The sequence below is a fragment of the Sceloporus occidentalis genome, unplaced genomic scaffold (genome assembly GCF_023333645.1).
Source record: "Sceloporus occidentalis isolate IW3139 unplaced genomic scaffold, rSceOcc1.0.p SCAF_4, whole genome shotgun sequence".
Classification (NCBI taxonomy): Eukaryota; Metazoa; Chordata; class Lepidosauria; order Squamata; family Phrynosomatidae; genus Sceloporus; species Sceloporus occidentalis.
The window spans coordinates 65,999,623-66,013,870 of record NW_028316984.1 but is presented as its reverse complement, the minus strand read 5'-3'; the positions used below and the strand labels follow the sequence as shown (position 1 = coordinate 66,013,870).

The following is a 14,248-nucleotide window of genomic DNA, read 5'->3' as shown; positions in this document are numbered from 1 at the left end:
TGAATGAAGAACAAGTAGCAGTAAATATGAACATTCTTTACACACAAACACACAACATCTTTACAGGTGTGGTGTCCACTAATGTACAGAGTATTCCAGGTGTGGCTGAAGAACTGATCTGTATAAAGGCAGTATGGTGTCAGTTTTAATTTAAAATTATGTCTAACACAGAATTTATCTTTTTTTTTTTTACAGCAGTGACTGAACATTTTCATTAAGCTGACTATCACATTCCTGAGATCCATTCCTTGAACAATTGCTGGCTCAGATTTCAGGTACATATGTAAAGCTGGGATTTTTTATCCTAACATGCACTTTATGCTTGGCTATACTTAATCTCATTTACCATTTTAATGTCCACTCCATGACTTTAAACATATCTGTTTGAAAAGCTTTATAATTTGTTTTTTTCTCAGACCCTTAAACAATTTAGTGCCATGAGCAAACCTCACTCTCATTATTCACCTCCTAACTCCAGGAAATTACAATTAAAATCTCAAGATATATCAAAAAGGCACAAGAAGGCAATTTGGTGCACGAACCTAATCCCAGCTTTGTTCAACTCAAACATCAAATTCTCTGGGTGTAAGAGAACTTACGGTATATGTGCTATAGAACAGCATTTATACTTCACTGATTGAAAGAGACAGAGAAAGGGGGAAGAAAAATCTGAAATTAACTAAAATAGTTGCTTTATAAAGACTATGGGCTGGTACAGACGGCCCTAAAAGGGTGGCTTCATGCCACCCTTTTGAGTGCTGGGACAGGGCTGCGGCAACTGCATGCTACAGCCCCATGCCAGCATTTTTCCGCTCCTTTTTGGCGCAGAAAAAAACATCCTTCTGCTGCAGCGGCGGCTGTTCTGTGCTCCTCTGGTGTGTGGCATCTAAACAGTGTGCTGCTGGAGCGCCACAATGCTGTCTGCCATCTAGTCAGGCAGGCATCATGATGCTGGCTAGGGAGCAGCATTGGGGTGCTTACTGCTGGTCTGTTTCGGTCCTATGTGGGGACCAAAAAACTCACTTAGGAGTGTTACAGACTGTCCAAAACGGACGGTCTGCCGCCGCTGCCGACTGCTGCATCCGGGAACTGCAGCGGCCAAACCGCGCGGCTCCCGGGTGCAGCCAGAAAGAAGCGCCGAAATGGCGCTTCTTTCTGGGCCCCGGAAGTGGCACCACGAGGTGCTAGTCGCGTACTCACAATGTCACTTCTGCCGCGCGCTGTCCAGACACTATGCATCCGCGACGTCAAATTGGCAGCCCCCATGTGGACGGGCGCCACCATTTTGTACGGACTCAGTCCATACTAGGGTTGAGGGGCGTCAGGAAGTGACGCCCCTTCTCAACCCTAACACGCCCCTTCCTAACCCTAGCACACCCCTTTGGCGCGTCTGTAACGCGCCTTAGTCTGTTCAGTAAAGTACAATTGACAGAGTGGAGGATGGTTTGGCGTTCTAGAGCTTGTGAGATAACAGCAAGCAATGTACATGTTTACCAGTACTAATAAAGTGAATTATTCATTGTATTCTCATTTTATAGGAGTGAGAAAGAAACTGTAACAGGCTGACAATAGTATCACAGAAAATAGACAAGCATCATTTCAAAAACAGCTGAAAAATGCTGATTCAATTTTTAATTTCTAAACTAAAATCAAGCTAGCAAATGCACAAATAGTAATAAATTATAACTGGGATTGAAATCAAATTGTTAATGACTCTACTCTCCAGTGACAGCATAGGGGGATTTCAATGTTGCTTAGTCAGCAGATTGTCATATCCTACATATGATAGTGATGTCCAGCTTTGGCTGGCAACAGTTTGTACTTTCCAAAGGTGGGCCAAACATTCCACAGCAAATGTTCAGTCAGAGACACAAATGAAAGCATAATCAGCTTGTATGACTAATATAAAAATACTTGTTGCTATGTACCTTCAAGTTGACCCACTTATCCTAGTGTTTTCTTGACTCAGAGCAGGTTTACCATTGCCTTCCTCTGAGTGGAACTTACCCATCTACAGCTGACTGGGATTTCAATCCCTGGTTTCCCAGAATCCTACCCAACTACACCACACTGGTTCACAATATAAGAATACACACCTGTGCTATAGGAAATACTGCTTCACCTATATTCCTATAATTAAGAAACACATGCTGACTAAATGTATGTTCCATGCTGAGAGTTTATTTTCTCCACCCACAAAATGCCTCAGGAAATATAATACAGTGGGCCCTTGGTTTCCACTGGGATTTGGTTCCAGGACCACCCATGGATACCAAAATTTGTGGACATTCAAGTGCAATGGCACAGTAAAATACAATGGCACAGTAAAAAGATGTATCTTACATAAAATAGCAAAATCAAGGTTTGCCTTTTTGGAATTGTTTTTTAATATTTTCAAGCCATGGATGGCTGAATCCATAGATGCAAAATTTGTGGATACAGAGGGCTGACTGTATCCAGCTTGTTCTTGAGGTCCATCTGATTATTTTTGTTAAACTTGGTCAACTATTTTTTCTCTGGCAGTCTTTAAAAATATATTTCTTCATTTGCTAAATATTCTTATATGGCACAACATCAGTGGCATTTCAGTTCTTTGCTTCAAATAACTTTAGGATGAGCTGTTTAGTTAATGAAGACAAATGTGAAACATAACAGGAGCTAAGAGGAATTACAGGGCCAGTTTGAAGTAAGCACAGTTATCCAAATGTAAATATCACTTGTGGAGGCTCACCAGAGAATATTAAGGAATAAATTGGGGTTGGAGACTTTGTAGGGCTGGAGGGGGGGCAGCATTAGTTCTTCTGTAATCCTTCAAGGACTATACACTCAGAGGCTGGTAAATCTCTGAGCATGCTGAGGGATTCTGGAAGATACAATAAAAATGCAAAACTAAACACTTTTCCTAAGCTCCATGGCTGCTGCCAAAATCCAGCAGCAAGGGCAAAGACTCTGTGTTGTCTTGTTATGTGCCTTCCTGTTGTTTCCAACGGGGTTTCTCTGCAAGGTTTGTTCAGAAGAGGTTTGCCATTGCCTTCCCCTGAGGCTAAGAGCATGTGACGTGCCCAAGGCCACCCAGTGGGTTTCAGGGGTGAGCGGGGGACCACATGTGAGATGGCTAACTTCAATCAGAGAGATCTTGGGAAAGAGTTTGCAGGACTTGAGCAGAGCAGTAGAGACCAGGGGATCTTGGAAATGTCTCATCCACAGGGCTGCCATGAGTCGAGATTGACTCAAGAACAGTTAACAACAAACCTGATATACTGGACAAGGAGGTGAACCTGAAATCCGTACATGAAATCTCTCCACATCCCATTGCAGTAATGAGTAATTCAGGTCAGGCGGACATGGGGGAAAAGATGCTGCAAATTATATTATTATAAATTTAATTCAAAATGCAGCAGCCAGATTGGTCACCGGAGCATCAAGGCTTGACCACATAACACCAATATTAAAATCTCTGCACTGGCTGCCGATTAGCTTCCAGGCACAATACAAAGTGTTGGTTATCACCTTTAAAGCCCTAAACGGCTTGGGCCCAAGTTACTTGAGGAATGCCTACACAAGTCCCTACGCAGTCCCTACACAATCCGCCCAGCACCCTCAGAATATCTGGGAAGAAATCACTAGACTACATAAATACCAGGCTAGTGACCACGTCCCACAGAGCGTTTTCCGCCGTGGCCCCCAAGTTGTGGAATGATCTGCCGGAAGAGATCCATCTTATTACCACCCTGAACACTTTTAGAAAGCACTGAAGACAGATCTCTTCCGGCGAGCTGTAATACATCTTACCCGGTCAGCATTGCATGCTTTCATGGAGAGCTGACCAATTGTATAGTATTGTACTGTATTGATAGTGATGTATTTTTATGCCATGTATTTGACATGTTTTATTGTTGTAATTTGCTGATTGCTGTAATCCCGCCTCGATCTGTAGGGAGTGGCAGGAAATAGAAATAAATTATTATTATTATTATTATTATTATTATTATATTGGGAAAAGGGTGAACTGGACATCAGCTGTTTTGGGCATCAGCTTATGAGTAATGTGGGCTCATCCATTTGTCTCACAGAACAGCCATATCATTCTACAAAGTCTTTCCAATTTGCATTCCTACTGAGGTCTGTCAGACCTCACCTTTATGGCTCTTCAAGCAAGTCCTGGAAACTTTGTTGGCATAGTGGTTTGAGCATTGGACTACAACTCTGGAGACCAAGGTTTGATTGCCCACTCGACCATGGAAACCCAATAGGTGCCCTTGGGTGAGTCACACTCTCTCAGTCTCAGGGGAAGGCAATGGCAAACCTCCTCTGAACAAATCTTGCCAAGAAAGTCCTGTGATAGGGTTGCCATAACAAAGCACACAACAATAAGAACAAAAATACTTGCACTTGTACTCTGTTGGAGCCATTATGTGGTGCTATCTGGTTTTAACAGTTAATTTTGATTTGATGTTCTTATTATTGTTTTATTATATTTCAGGGTTTTAATTTATTTAATTCGTTTATTTTGTTTATTGCACTACTACACTGCCCACTAACTAGGGTTGCCATAAGTGAGGACCTCCAAACCGGGACAAATGTAGGACAAATGCAGGACAACATTTTCAAATGTAGGACACATTTTAAAAAAATGGAGGACACGCAAAAAATTGAGGCTTTTTTAGAAATGTTAATATAAATCCATGTTTCTTAGGCATGATCAAAATGGAGGACATTTTGACATTATTCGTAGACAGATCACGGAAATGTACTTCCCTTTCTGGCCACCCCCCTCTCCCCATTCCAAACAGCACATTTGAGCATTGAACATGGCTTTATTTTAACATTGCCTCTTGCATATTTCAGAGGCTTATTCCACAACCAAACCCTTTGGTCAAGGGACTTTGGTTTTTCTTCATTTTGACTTGTTTTGTCTGTATTCCTCCCCACTAAATAAAGGAGACATGAAATGGAGTTAATGGGTACAAGTTGTTCAACAAAAAAGTCTTGTGAGACTCTGTAGGCAAGAGGTGCACCATGTTAAGAACTGCATTAAGCACACTTAGGCTGCTGCCACACTGCTTTCACTCTCATCGCTCCATCCTATGGAATCCTGGGATTTGTAGTTTGTTGTGGTGCCAAGGCTGGGCTTTGAAATCTCAGGCATAAGAGAGGCAAAAGGCTTGGGCTGCATCTACACTGGAGAAATAATCTGGTTTGAGACCACTTTAACTGTCTTGCCTGAATGCTATGGAATTCTGGGAATGGTGGTTTGTTCCAGCACCACAGCAGAATGGCAGTTAACCCCTGGAAAGCTCTCTGACCAAGGTGACCAATGCCCTCACCCCAAAATGTAGGGCACCCAAGCAAAAAAAATGTAGGACATGGCCAAAAATAAAAGCTAAAAACACCCATGTAATTATAAATCCATGCTTCTTAGCCATGATCCAAATGGAGGACATTTTGAAATTTGACAGAAGAGGACATGTCCTGGAAAAGGAGGAGGATGCCTGGTCACCTTGTCTCTGGTCCAAAACACACTGCAGAAATAAAACAATGCTGGACTGAAATGCCCAGAGTTCCTCACCAAAGCTGCATCCACACTGAGGAAATAATCCAGTTTGAGAGTGACTTAACTGTCCTGGGTTAGTGCTGGGGAATGCTGGGAACTGTAGTACATTGTGGCCCCAGAGCTATCTCTGACAGGGAGTCCCATAACCCTCCAAACGTAGTTGAACTGCAGTGCCCAGAATGCCTCCCCAGGTGCATCCACACTGAGGAAATGGTCCAGTTTGAGACTGCTCAGTGCTGGGGAATCCTGGGAATTGTAGTCTATTGTGGCCTCAGAGCCATCACTGACAGAGAAGTCTCAATGTCTCCCAAACACTAGCATTCCCAGGATTCCCTAGCACTGAGTTAAAGCAGTCTCAAAGTGGGTTATTATTCCTGCAGTGTGTGTGAGAGATATAAAAGTTAGGGACTGGATTCATTTGGAGGATCTCTGTGTCCAAAACACACTGCTTGGACTGCCAGGGCTCAGTGCTATGGAATCCTGGGAATTGTAGTTTATTGTGGCACCAGAGCTCTCTGACAGAGAAGGCCAAATGCCTCACAGACCCCAGAATTCCAGAGCATTGAGCTTTGGCAGTTAAAGGGGTCTCAAAGTGCAGGGGGGGGGGGGGAGAGAAAAGCCAGGGAGTGTGAATGAGCTCTGAGAGGAGGAGGAGGAGGAGGAGGAGGAGGAGGAGGAGGAGGGAGGGAGCCAAGGGAAGTGGCCAGGACCACCAGAGGAGCCCCTGCTTTTCCTCATCATCGCAGCCTTCTCACTGCTGGCAAGAGGCTCTGCCCCCCCGCCTCCTCTGTGGATCATTCAGTCTCCTTTTGTCAAAAGAGCTCTGGTGCCACAAGAAACTACAATTCCCAGAATCCCATAGCACTGAGCCATGGATGTTTAAGGGGGGGGGGTCAAACTATTTCTGCAGCCTTTGCTACCCCAAAGCCTTCTATTATTTACCAGCAACTTGCAAGGCAAAATCTCTTCCTTCCAAGCCCTTGAAAACCAACCCAAGGGGAGGGGGGCTGATTGCTTCTTTCCCATTGGTCAGCTTCAGGAGAAATTTGCATATTACAAGGAAAGGTGTTTAGGGCCTCAAAAACAACCCTGTGATAAAGAATTACAACAATACTGAGTGGTAGACATTTAAAAGATGAGGAGGCATTTAGACTCCCAGGGAAACAGGAACGATTGATGGCCTTTTTTTCTTTGCTCACTGTAACCTGAAAGTAATGCCTCTTGCAGGGTATATATACCAAGTGGGCTGGCAATAGCTCTGAGTGGCAGATGTCTTGAAGACCTGCTCTCTAGGCTTAAGTCAGGCAGGGAGGCGGGGAGGGTGGCACACAGCCATGGGGAGGGAGGGCTGGAGCTGCCTCCAGGGCCATGCTGGGGGGGGGGGAGGTCCCAGGGGAGAGGCCAAACTGGGGCGGGACCGTATGGCCCCGCCCCAAACCGGGAAAGTCCCGCCCCCAGGTGGGATATGGCAAGCCTACCACTAACCAAAGATCCCTGGGCAGTGTATAGTCTATTAAAATATAAAATTCAGCACTAAAATAATAAAAGGGTGGATAAAGATGATTGAGAATATCTACATGTGTAATTAGAGGTTGTATGGTAGTGGCTAGATCCTGGTGTGAGCCCACAATAGGTCATAAAAGAAATTCCTTAGAGGTCTGATGTAAAAGTAAAGGGAGGTGAGCCAATGTACACAACAACTCAATGTTAGACTCAGGACACATAATTATGATGCAAAATATTCCCTGTTGAGTCCTACACAGTATATTTGCTTGAAAACTGGAATCAAATCCCAAGAGATACCAAAGGCCCACTGTACTCCCAATTTGTTTTTATCTTTTTAAGAAATGGGTGAAATCCAGACTGCTAAGACCTGACCCAGGACAAGATGCATGAACAGGCCCCCCTCATCAAATTTAGAAACAGACATTAGAAGAACTGTTAATCAAAGACATGGAAGAAATGGACAAATTAACATCTTTATTAACAATAAACAGATTTTTAAAAAGTAGAAAAGAATTGGGCCTCATTTGAGAGATACTGGTCAGATTACTAAAGTGAAATCAATTTTCCTTAAGTCTATGTAAAAAGGAAAATTAACTATGAAATCAAACATAAGGAAGAATCAGCTTAATAACTGGGTTATAAAGCATCGTGTTATTAATGATTAATCAAAAATACAGAAAGTGGACTGAATTACTTTAATATGAGGGTAAAGTATAATAGGATAGCAACATATTTAAAATGATGAATGTTATGGAAGTTTTTGGACCTTGACAGGAGAGCTTTTATATCATGTATGCACTTAAACTGTTGTATTTCAATAATGGCTGTTGTCGTCTTAATTATGTTAAAAGATGAATAAAAATATTTTACCAAAGAAGAAGAAAGAAACAGACATTATAGGCATTTTCTGGTCAGGCAAGATACCAACATTGGTTTTGTAATGTATTGAGGGGTTGTTGTTTTCAATGTGGAGGCCCACAGGAGACTGGGGGCTTGTCTACACAATTAAAATGCCTCTCATAAATTAAAAGGGAATGTGATCCAGCTACATGGGATTTGAAGGAATTCAGACTCTTTGCTGTGGGGAGGGAACCTCCATAAACTCCACGGAAAGGGGATTAATGGTTTTTAAGCAGCGTGTCCATGAATATTTGTGAGTTTGCACATTATTGAATGTGTGGACACTCGTTTGCTTCATACGGATTTGTATTTTCAGCAGTCAGGGTGAATAGGTGTGAATTTGTATAGGAAGGTGAAGGCAATTAAGCCAGGGTGACCAGGTGTCCTAAGTACAAAGGAGGACAAGGCACCACAACATGTAGGGCGTTGAAGAAAAATGTAAGACATGACCAAATAAAAAAAGCTAAAAACACTCATATGCCTATAAATTCATGCTTCTCCGTTGTGCCCCAAATGGAGGACATTTTGAAATTCTTAGGAGCCCTGATGGTGCAGTGGTTAAATGTCAGTACTGCAGCCAGTATTGCATTCACAAGGTTGTGAGTTTGATTCCACAGGGCTCCAGGGTTGACTAAGGAGCATATCACACAACTTTTATAATGCGACTTACCACTCCTGAATTGAAGCCTGATTTGGGCTCCATCCTGGTCCTATTGCACGGTCTTTGTTTCCCAATACGCCATCTGAGTCTTTTAAAGCGCCTTGGCGGCCATTTTTCAAAGCTGGAAAGCTTCAATTCGGAAGCGATAAGTTGTATTATAAAGGCTGTGTGATAAGCTCTTCAGCCTTACATCCTTTTGTAAACCAGATTGTAAACCACTTAGAGACTACAGTACTTAGTTCAATATGAAGCAGTATAGAAATGTAAATGCTATTGCTGTTCCAGGACAGAAGTTGAAAATGTAGGCCATGTTCTGGGAAAGGAAGATGCCTGGTCACCCTGAATTAAGCATTGATACGAATGTCTGGAAAACCCACAGTAAATCACATAGCACATGTGTAGACTTTATCACACAGGGGAAATGGGTGTGTGTGTGTGTGTGTCTTTGAACTGCGATTATCCTGTGAAAGAAATTGTGATTAAGATTTTCACATGACGTTGGGATTAAAGTGCCATTATCCTGGGAATAACTAGGCAATAAACATCAACAAATCATTTGTGGGGAAATCCTGTGAATGCTTTGTTGCTGTTTATTTGCCTGGTTATTCCTTGGTTAATCCCAGGATAATGACTTTTTAATTGCAATGTGTGTGAAAATCATAATCGTAAGATTTTCATGGGACAATTGCTGTTTAAACCCCCAATTTCCTCTGTGTGATAAAGTCCCAAGTGTATCCACACTGCAGAATTAAAGCACCTTGACGCTGCCTTTAACTGCCATGACTCTGTACTATGGAATCCTGGGATCTGTAGTTTGACAAGGCACCGGAGCTCTCCAACAGAGACCGGGCTGAATACCTCACCAAACTACAAATCCCAGGATTCCCTGGGACAGAGTCATGGCAGTTAAAAGCGGTGTCAAACCAATCGCAACAGCAGCTTCGTTTATACAGTATGCCGCTTCCTACTGAACTAAGCGGTCTCTAGGCGGTTTGTGACTGAGCCCCTGGCCCCCAAGAAGCCCCCAGGAGGGAGGGCAACACAGAAGAGTTTGCAAACAGTGCTGACACTCACAGGTTTCCAAAGAGCACCAGGCTATAAATGCTCAGCTGCTGCTCTGGGGGCCGCAACAACAAACTGCCGCCCCCACTGTAATCCCACATCCTGGAGCCATGATGGCAGCTATAAAGCGGCGTGAAACCGGATTACTGCTGCAGTGCGGATGCAGCCTGGGCCGAAGTGGCTTAGCTCTGCAGCCAAGGAAGTCCCCAGTTGGGTCCTGCGCCTCCTTTGGGCGCCCAGCGGAGGAAGGCCCCTACTCAACCCACTCCCTCCCTCCTCGGCCTCTGCCCATGTGCAGAGGGCGCCAGGCTCACCTGCGCCTGCGGAGGCCTCTGGGCAAGACGCTGGGGCGGCGGTGCTGGTGCTTGGGCCGGAGCCACCGGCAAGGAAGCGTCCTGCCTCGGCCCCGGTTGCTACGCCAACGCCCCGCCGAAGGAGGGGGCAGGCAGGCAGGCAGGCAGGCAGGCGCTGGGCCTCGGCGCCATTGGCCTCCGCCTCCTCCTCCTCTCCCCTCTGTCTGGAGTGGAACTAGGGCCTTTGAGGGGCCCCGGGTTTCCAGAGAGAGCTTGGCTCCTCCTCGGTGTCAGGACGGAGCTGGGACTCAATGGACCCTTAGGATTAGGGAGCAGGAGCAGGGAGGACTAGGGCCCCAGTCTCTTGGGCATGAAGAAGACACAGGCACTGCAGCAGGAGCCTGAAAGACATCTATTGCAACTAAGATTATTAATGTTGTTTTCTTTAGTATTAGTATTATTAACATCACCAGTATTATTATTATTATTCAATACCATTATTGTTGTTATTATTATTATTATTTAATACTATTATTATAATTTAGTACATTTGTTATTATTAATATTTAATGCTATCATTACTATTATTTAATACTATTATTATTATTATTTAGTACATTTGTTATTATTATGATTATGATTGTTATTTGCCTTTCCCCCTACAGGCGATTGGACTGGTTGAAATTATTGTGATGAGCCCATTTCTGGGGGAAAGGCGTCATTAAAATGAAATAAATAATAAAATTGTTGTTGTTGTTGTTGTTGTTATGTTTATTTATATAGCGCCATAGGCTTTACATAGCACTTTACAAAGGAGGAAAAACAATCCAAAATAAAAACAAAAGCCTGCCAGCGGCACACAAACTAAAACCACAAACAAGATTATTAAATTAATAAAATATAACTATAACAAGGTTAAAACAATACTATAAAATTACAAATTAATACAAATAATATGGACAAAATATTAATACTATTATTATTATTATTTACTATTATTAGTAATAATAAGGAAGGACGAGCGTATATGAAACATTTTTCATGCATAACAAGGCGGTATAGTAATAGTAGTATATATCCATCAGTGGGGGGTGGGGGAGAGTCTTTGTTTGTTTATATTTAATAAATTACATTTATATTTATATAATATAATATTTGTTTTAGATATATGTATAAAATTTGTTTGTGGTTGTGTTTAGATTTGATAAAAAAAAGCATTTGAAACCTTTGGAAAGTGTTATTAAGAGTAATACTGTTTCTGAGACTGGTGGTTTTCCAATATGATTCATTATTATTTGATTTATTATTTAATATGTTTCAAGGGTTGATCAGGGCTTCAAATTATTTCTGAATTATGATGACTCTAAGGGTTTACAAAGTTTTCCTGGCAAATTTTATTCAGAGGTGATTTGCCATCGCTTTCCTCTGAGGCTGAGAGAGTGTGACTTGCTGAGCAGGATTCCAGGCCTGGTCTTCTGGAGTGCTAGTCCCACAGTCATACCACTACTCTGCGCTGGGTCATTGAGGAGACTGGCCTCAAGGGGATTCCACCTATCTGAAAATCATCTCAAGTGATAAACACTGAAACTAAAATGAGAACATTAAAATAATTCATAGCCTCAATACTGCACAAGCAAGCACAACTCACTTTGCTAATGCAATAATGTCTAAAAATATACTAACATGTAAAGCAGGCATAGTTCCTAACACCTATTTCTTTGTGTAACCACTGAAGACCCTTTGTCTTATGATTGTCAGCCGATATCTGACTAGATTTCCTTTGTTGTTGTGCACCTTCAAACCATTTCCAATTTATGGTGACCCTGAGGCGGCCCTATCACAGGATTTTCTGGGGCTGAGAATAGATGACTCGCCCAAAGTCATCCAGTGCGTTTCTATGGCCGAGTGAGGAATCAAACCCCAATCTCCAGAGCTGTAATTCAGATAGTGACAATAATCCTGGAAAAATATGGGTTAAATCTTTGTTGTTCACATGCATTTTGAATACATTTGATTAAGGTTTTTTTTTTTGGCAGCTGGGGGGGGGGGCTTCTAAAAAACCCTCACTTAACCTGGGATAATTGATCATGGGTTTTTTCCCCAAGTTTTCTAAAAGATTAGCATTGTCAGCTGTGTGAATATCTGATGTTGATCCCAGAATAAACCAGGACAAACCTCTGCATGCCTTGAATGTGTTTCAAATAACATCCACATCTTTGACTCCATCTTTATTCGCAGTGCTGACACACATGAGCCACAAAACTTGCAGAGATGCAAACTCTGATTTTTAAAAAAGCATGAACGACAAAACTGGAATGCCTGAGTGAGATTGTTTGGATAGTCGCTAAAAACAATGCGTGAATAGGACCAGAGTCATATAGTCTAACACTCAAAACGCTACACCACGCTGTGTACCATTTGTCCATCTGTGCTCCCAAGTTTGTATACCACTGTAGTATTGTTTAGTGAAGAGATCCACATCAGCATCCCCCTTAAGACTATCTTCAAGTGTCAGTAAATTTATATTACAGGAGAATAACTTGGGTCTTTATCACTCTTTTTAGATACTTACGGTATGTAAAACAATTACTTTATGTAGATTCCTTATCAAGGCTGATCACATTACACAGACATTTCCAGTCTCAGTACATTTGCTTCCATAGACAGTATAGCCTAGGTATATATTGCAAGGAATTTTATAAGGCAGATGACACCTGTTGTACATTTTAATGGTAAGGGACATCAACGTACACAATACTCAAGCACCAATATATCTCACATTTCGTTTGTTTAGGAAACTGGACATCACAACGAGTATTTACATGCACTGGGGTATGAGGTGGCATTTCAGCATTTCCAGTAATTTGTGTTTATTCAGTATAGCTGTAATAATTGTTTCAGGGAGAATTTCTATCTCTGAAACAACATTTCAGGGTACTGTAAATCCAAAGGGTTCTCACTCATTCTGGAAATCATCATAAAGGATTTCTCTTTGGCTCAGTCATCAGATTTAACTGGCCCCAAATTGCTGCAGTCTTACCATTTTTACAGCTGATCCAAATGTTTATTTCTTGCCCGATCACACTTTAGATATGTTGGCTCTCAAATAGGAATATTTCACCAAGTCCTAAGTGTCCAATCTGGCTTTATGTCCAAGTTTCCTCCTATTCTTATATGGTTCTTTCTCTATTACTCATTATACCTGGTATGTTTGTTCTAAATGGCATACATTAATCTCACTGACTTGTTTCCTAGGTATTCCTTAGCAAAAGAGTTTCCCCCTTGTTTCAGCCTCAGACAAGTAATCTTTTAAACTGAATCTAAATGCCAAGCCCAGTGTGCATCATCATCATCATCATCATCGGTAAATCAGAATGGGTTTTCCATTTTCCACTCATATATTATAAGCTGCTAAGAATGTTTAAGTCAAAATGTTTAAATTATCTTGGAAGAACTCATGTTTTGCAAGTGGTATGTTTATTTTGGTTTTGAATGGCTTTTTTAATACACACAGACAAACAAGTATGCATGCAGGTGCACACACAAGTTCACACACAGCACCTACTTAAAGATGGCATATGTTGATAATGTATTTCTTTGTTTCAGGTTAAGCAGCCTTTTATATCAGCTGACTTGATCACAAATGCCTGTGAGAACTGTAAGAGCAACAATAGCATTAGATGGTAGGCTCTTACCAGGGAATCTCCTTGCTGCCACATTGCTATGCAGTGGTTCAAACTGTGTGCTTTATTGTTGTTGTTGTGTGTCTTCATATTGTTTCTGATAGCAAGCCTATCATAGGGTTTTCTTGCAGGATTTATTCCAAGGTGATTTGCTATTTCAGAGAGTATGACTCTCTTTTCCAAGGTCTTGTCCAAGTTCACCTGGTGGGTTTCCATGGCCCAAGGAGGATTTGAACCCTGTTCTACCAGAGTTGTATTTCAACACTCAGACCACCCCACCTCACTGGCTTTCATCTTTTTCATTACCTGTTCCCATATTACAAGATCTGATGAGCCTCTTTTCCATGAAACAGACCTTGCTAGGTTCCACATCAGGAGGATGAGTCTTCTTGCAGTTAGAGCATTTGTAAAGAGTGGGTTATAAATACAATAAATAAATATGCTTTCACTTAATGTAGGTTTTTCTAATTTTAGTTTTGTAGTTTTGTAGTGCTTACATCTTGTCTACTTGGGTGATTTACTCCAAATTTCCATCCACTCACTGAATCCAAATTGGATTCACACTATCTTCACAGCTCCTACACCTGAT

General features: G+C 42.0%; 1 protein-coding gene across 4 annotated transcripts in view; it reads right to left on the bottom strand.

Moving 5' to 3' along the window:
• CFAP221 (cilia and flagella associated protein 221) overlaps positions 1–10,176 on the bottom strand; it is a 47,109-nt gene extending 36,933 nt beyond the window's left edge. For 2 of the 4 annotated variants that reach the window (XM_089520187.1, XM_089520190.1), the window contains exon 1: positions 9,998–10,176. The gene's annotated coding sequence lies outside the window, so the exon portion shown is untranslated. Of the gene's footprint in view, positions 1–8,630; positions 8,721–9,695; positions 9,943–9,997 lie in introns of those variants that run through there. The other 2 variants (XM_089520188.1, XM_089520189.1) reach the window with 2 other exon arrangements.
• Positions 10,177–14,248: the final 4,072 nt, after the last annotated feature.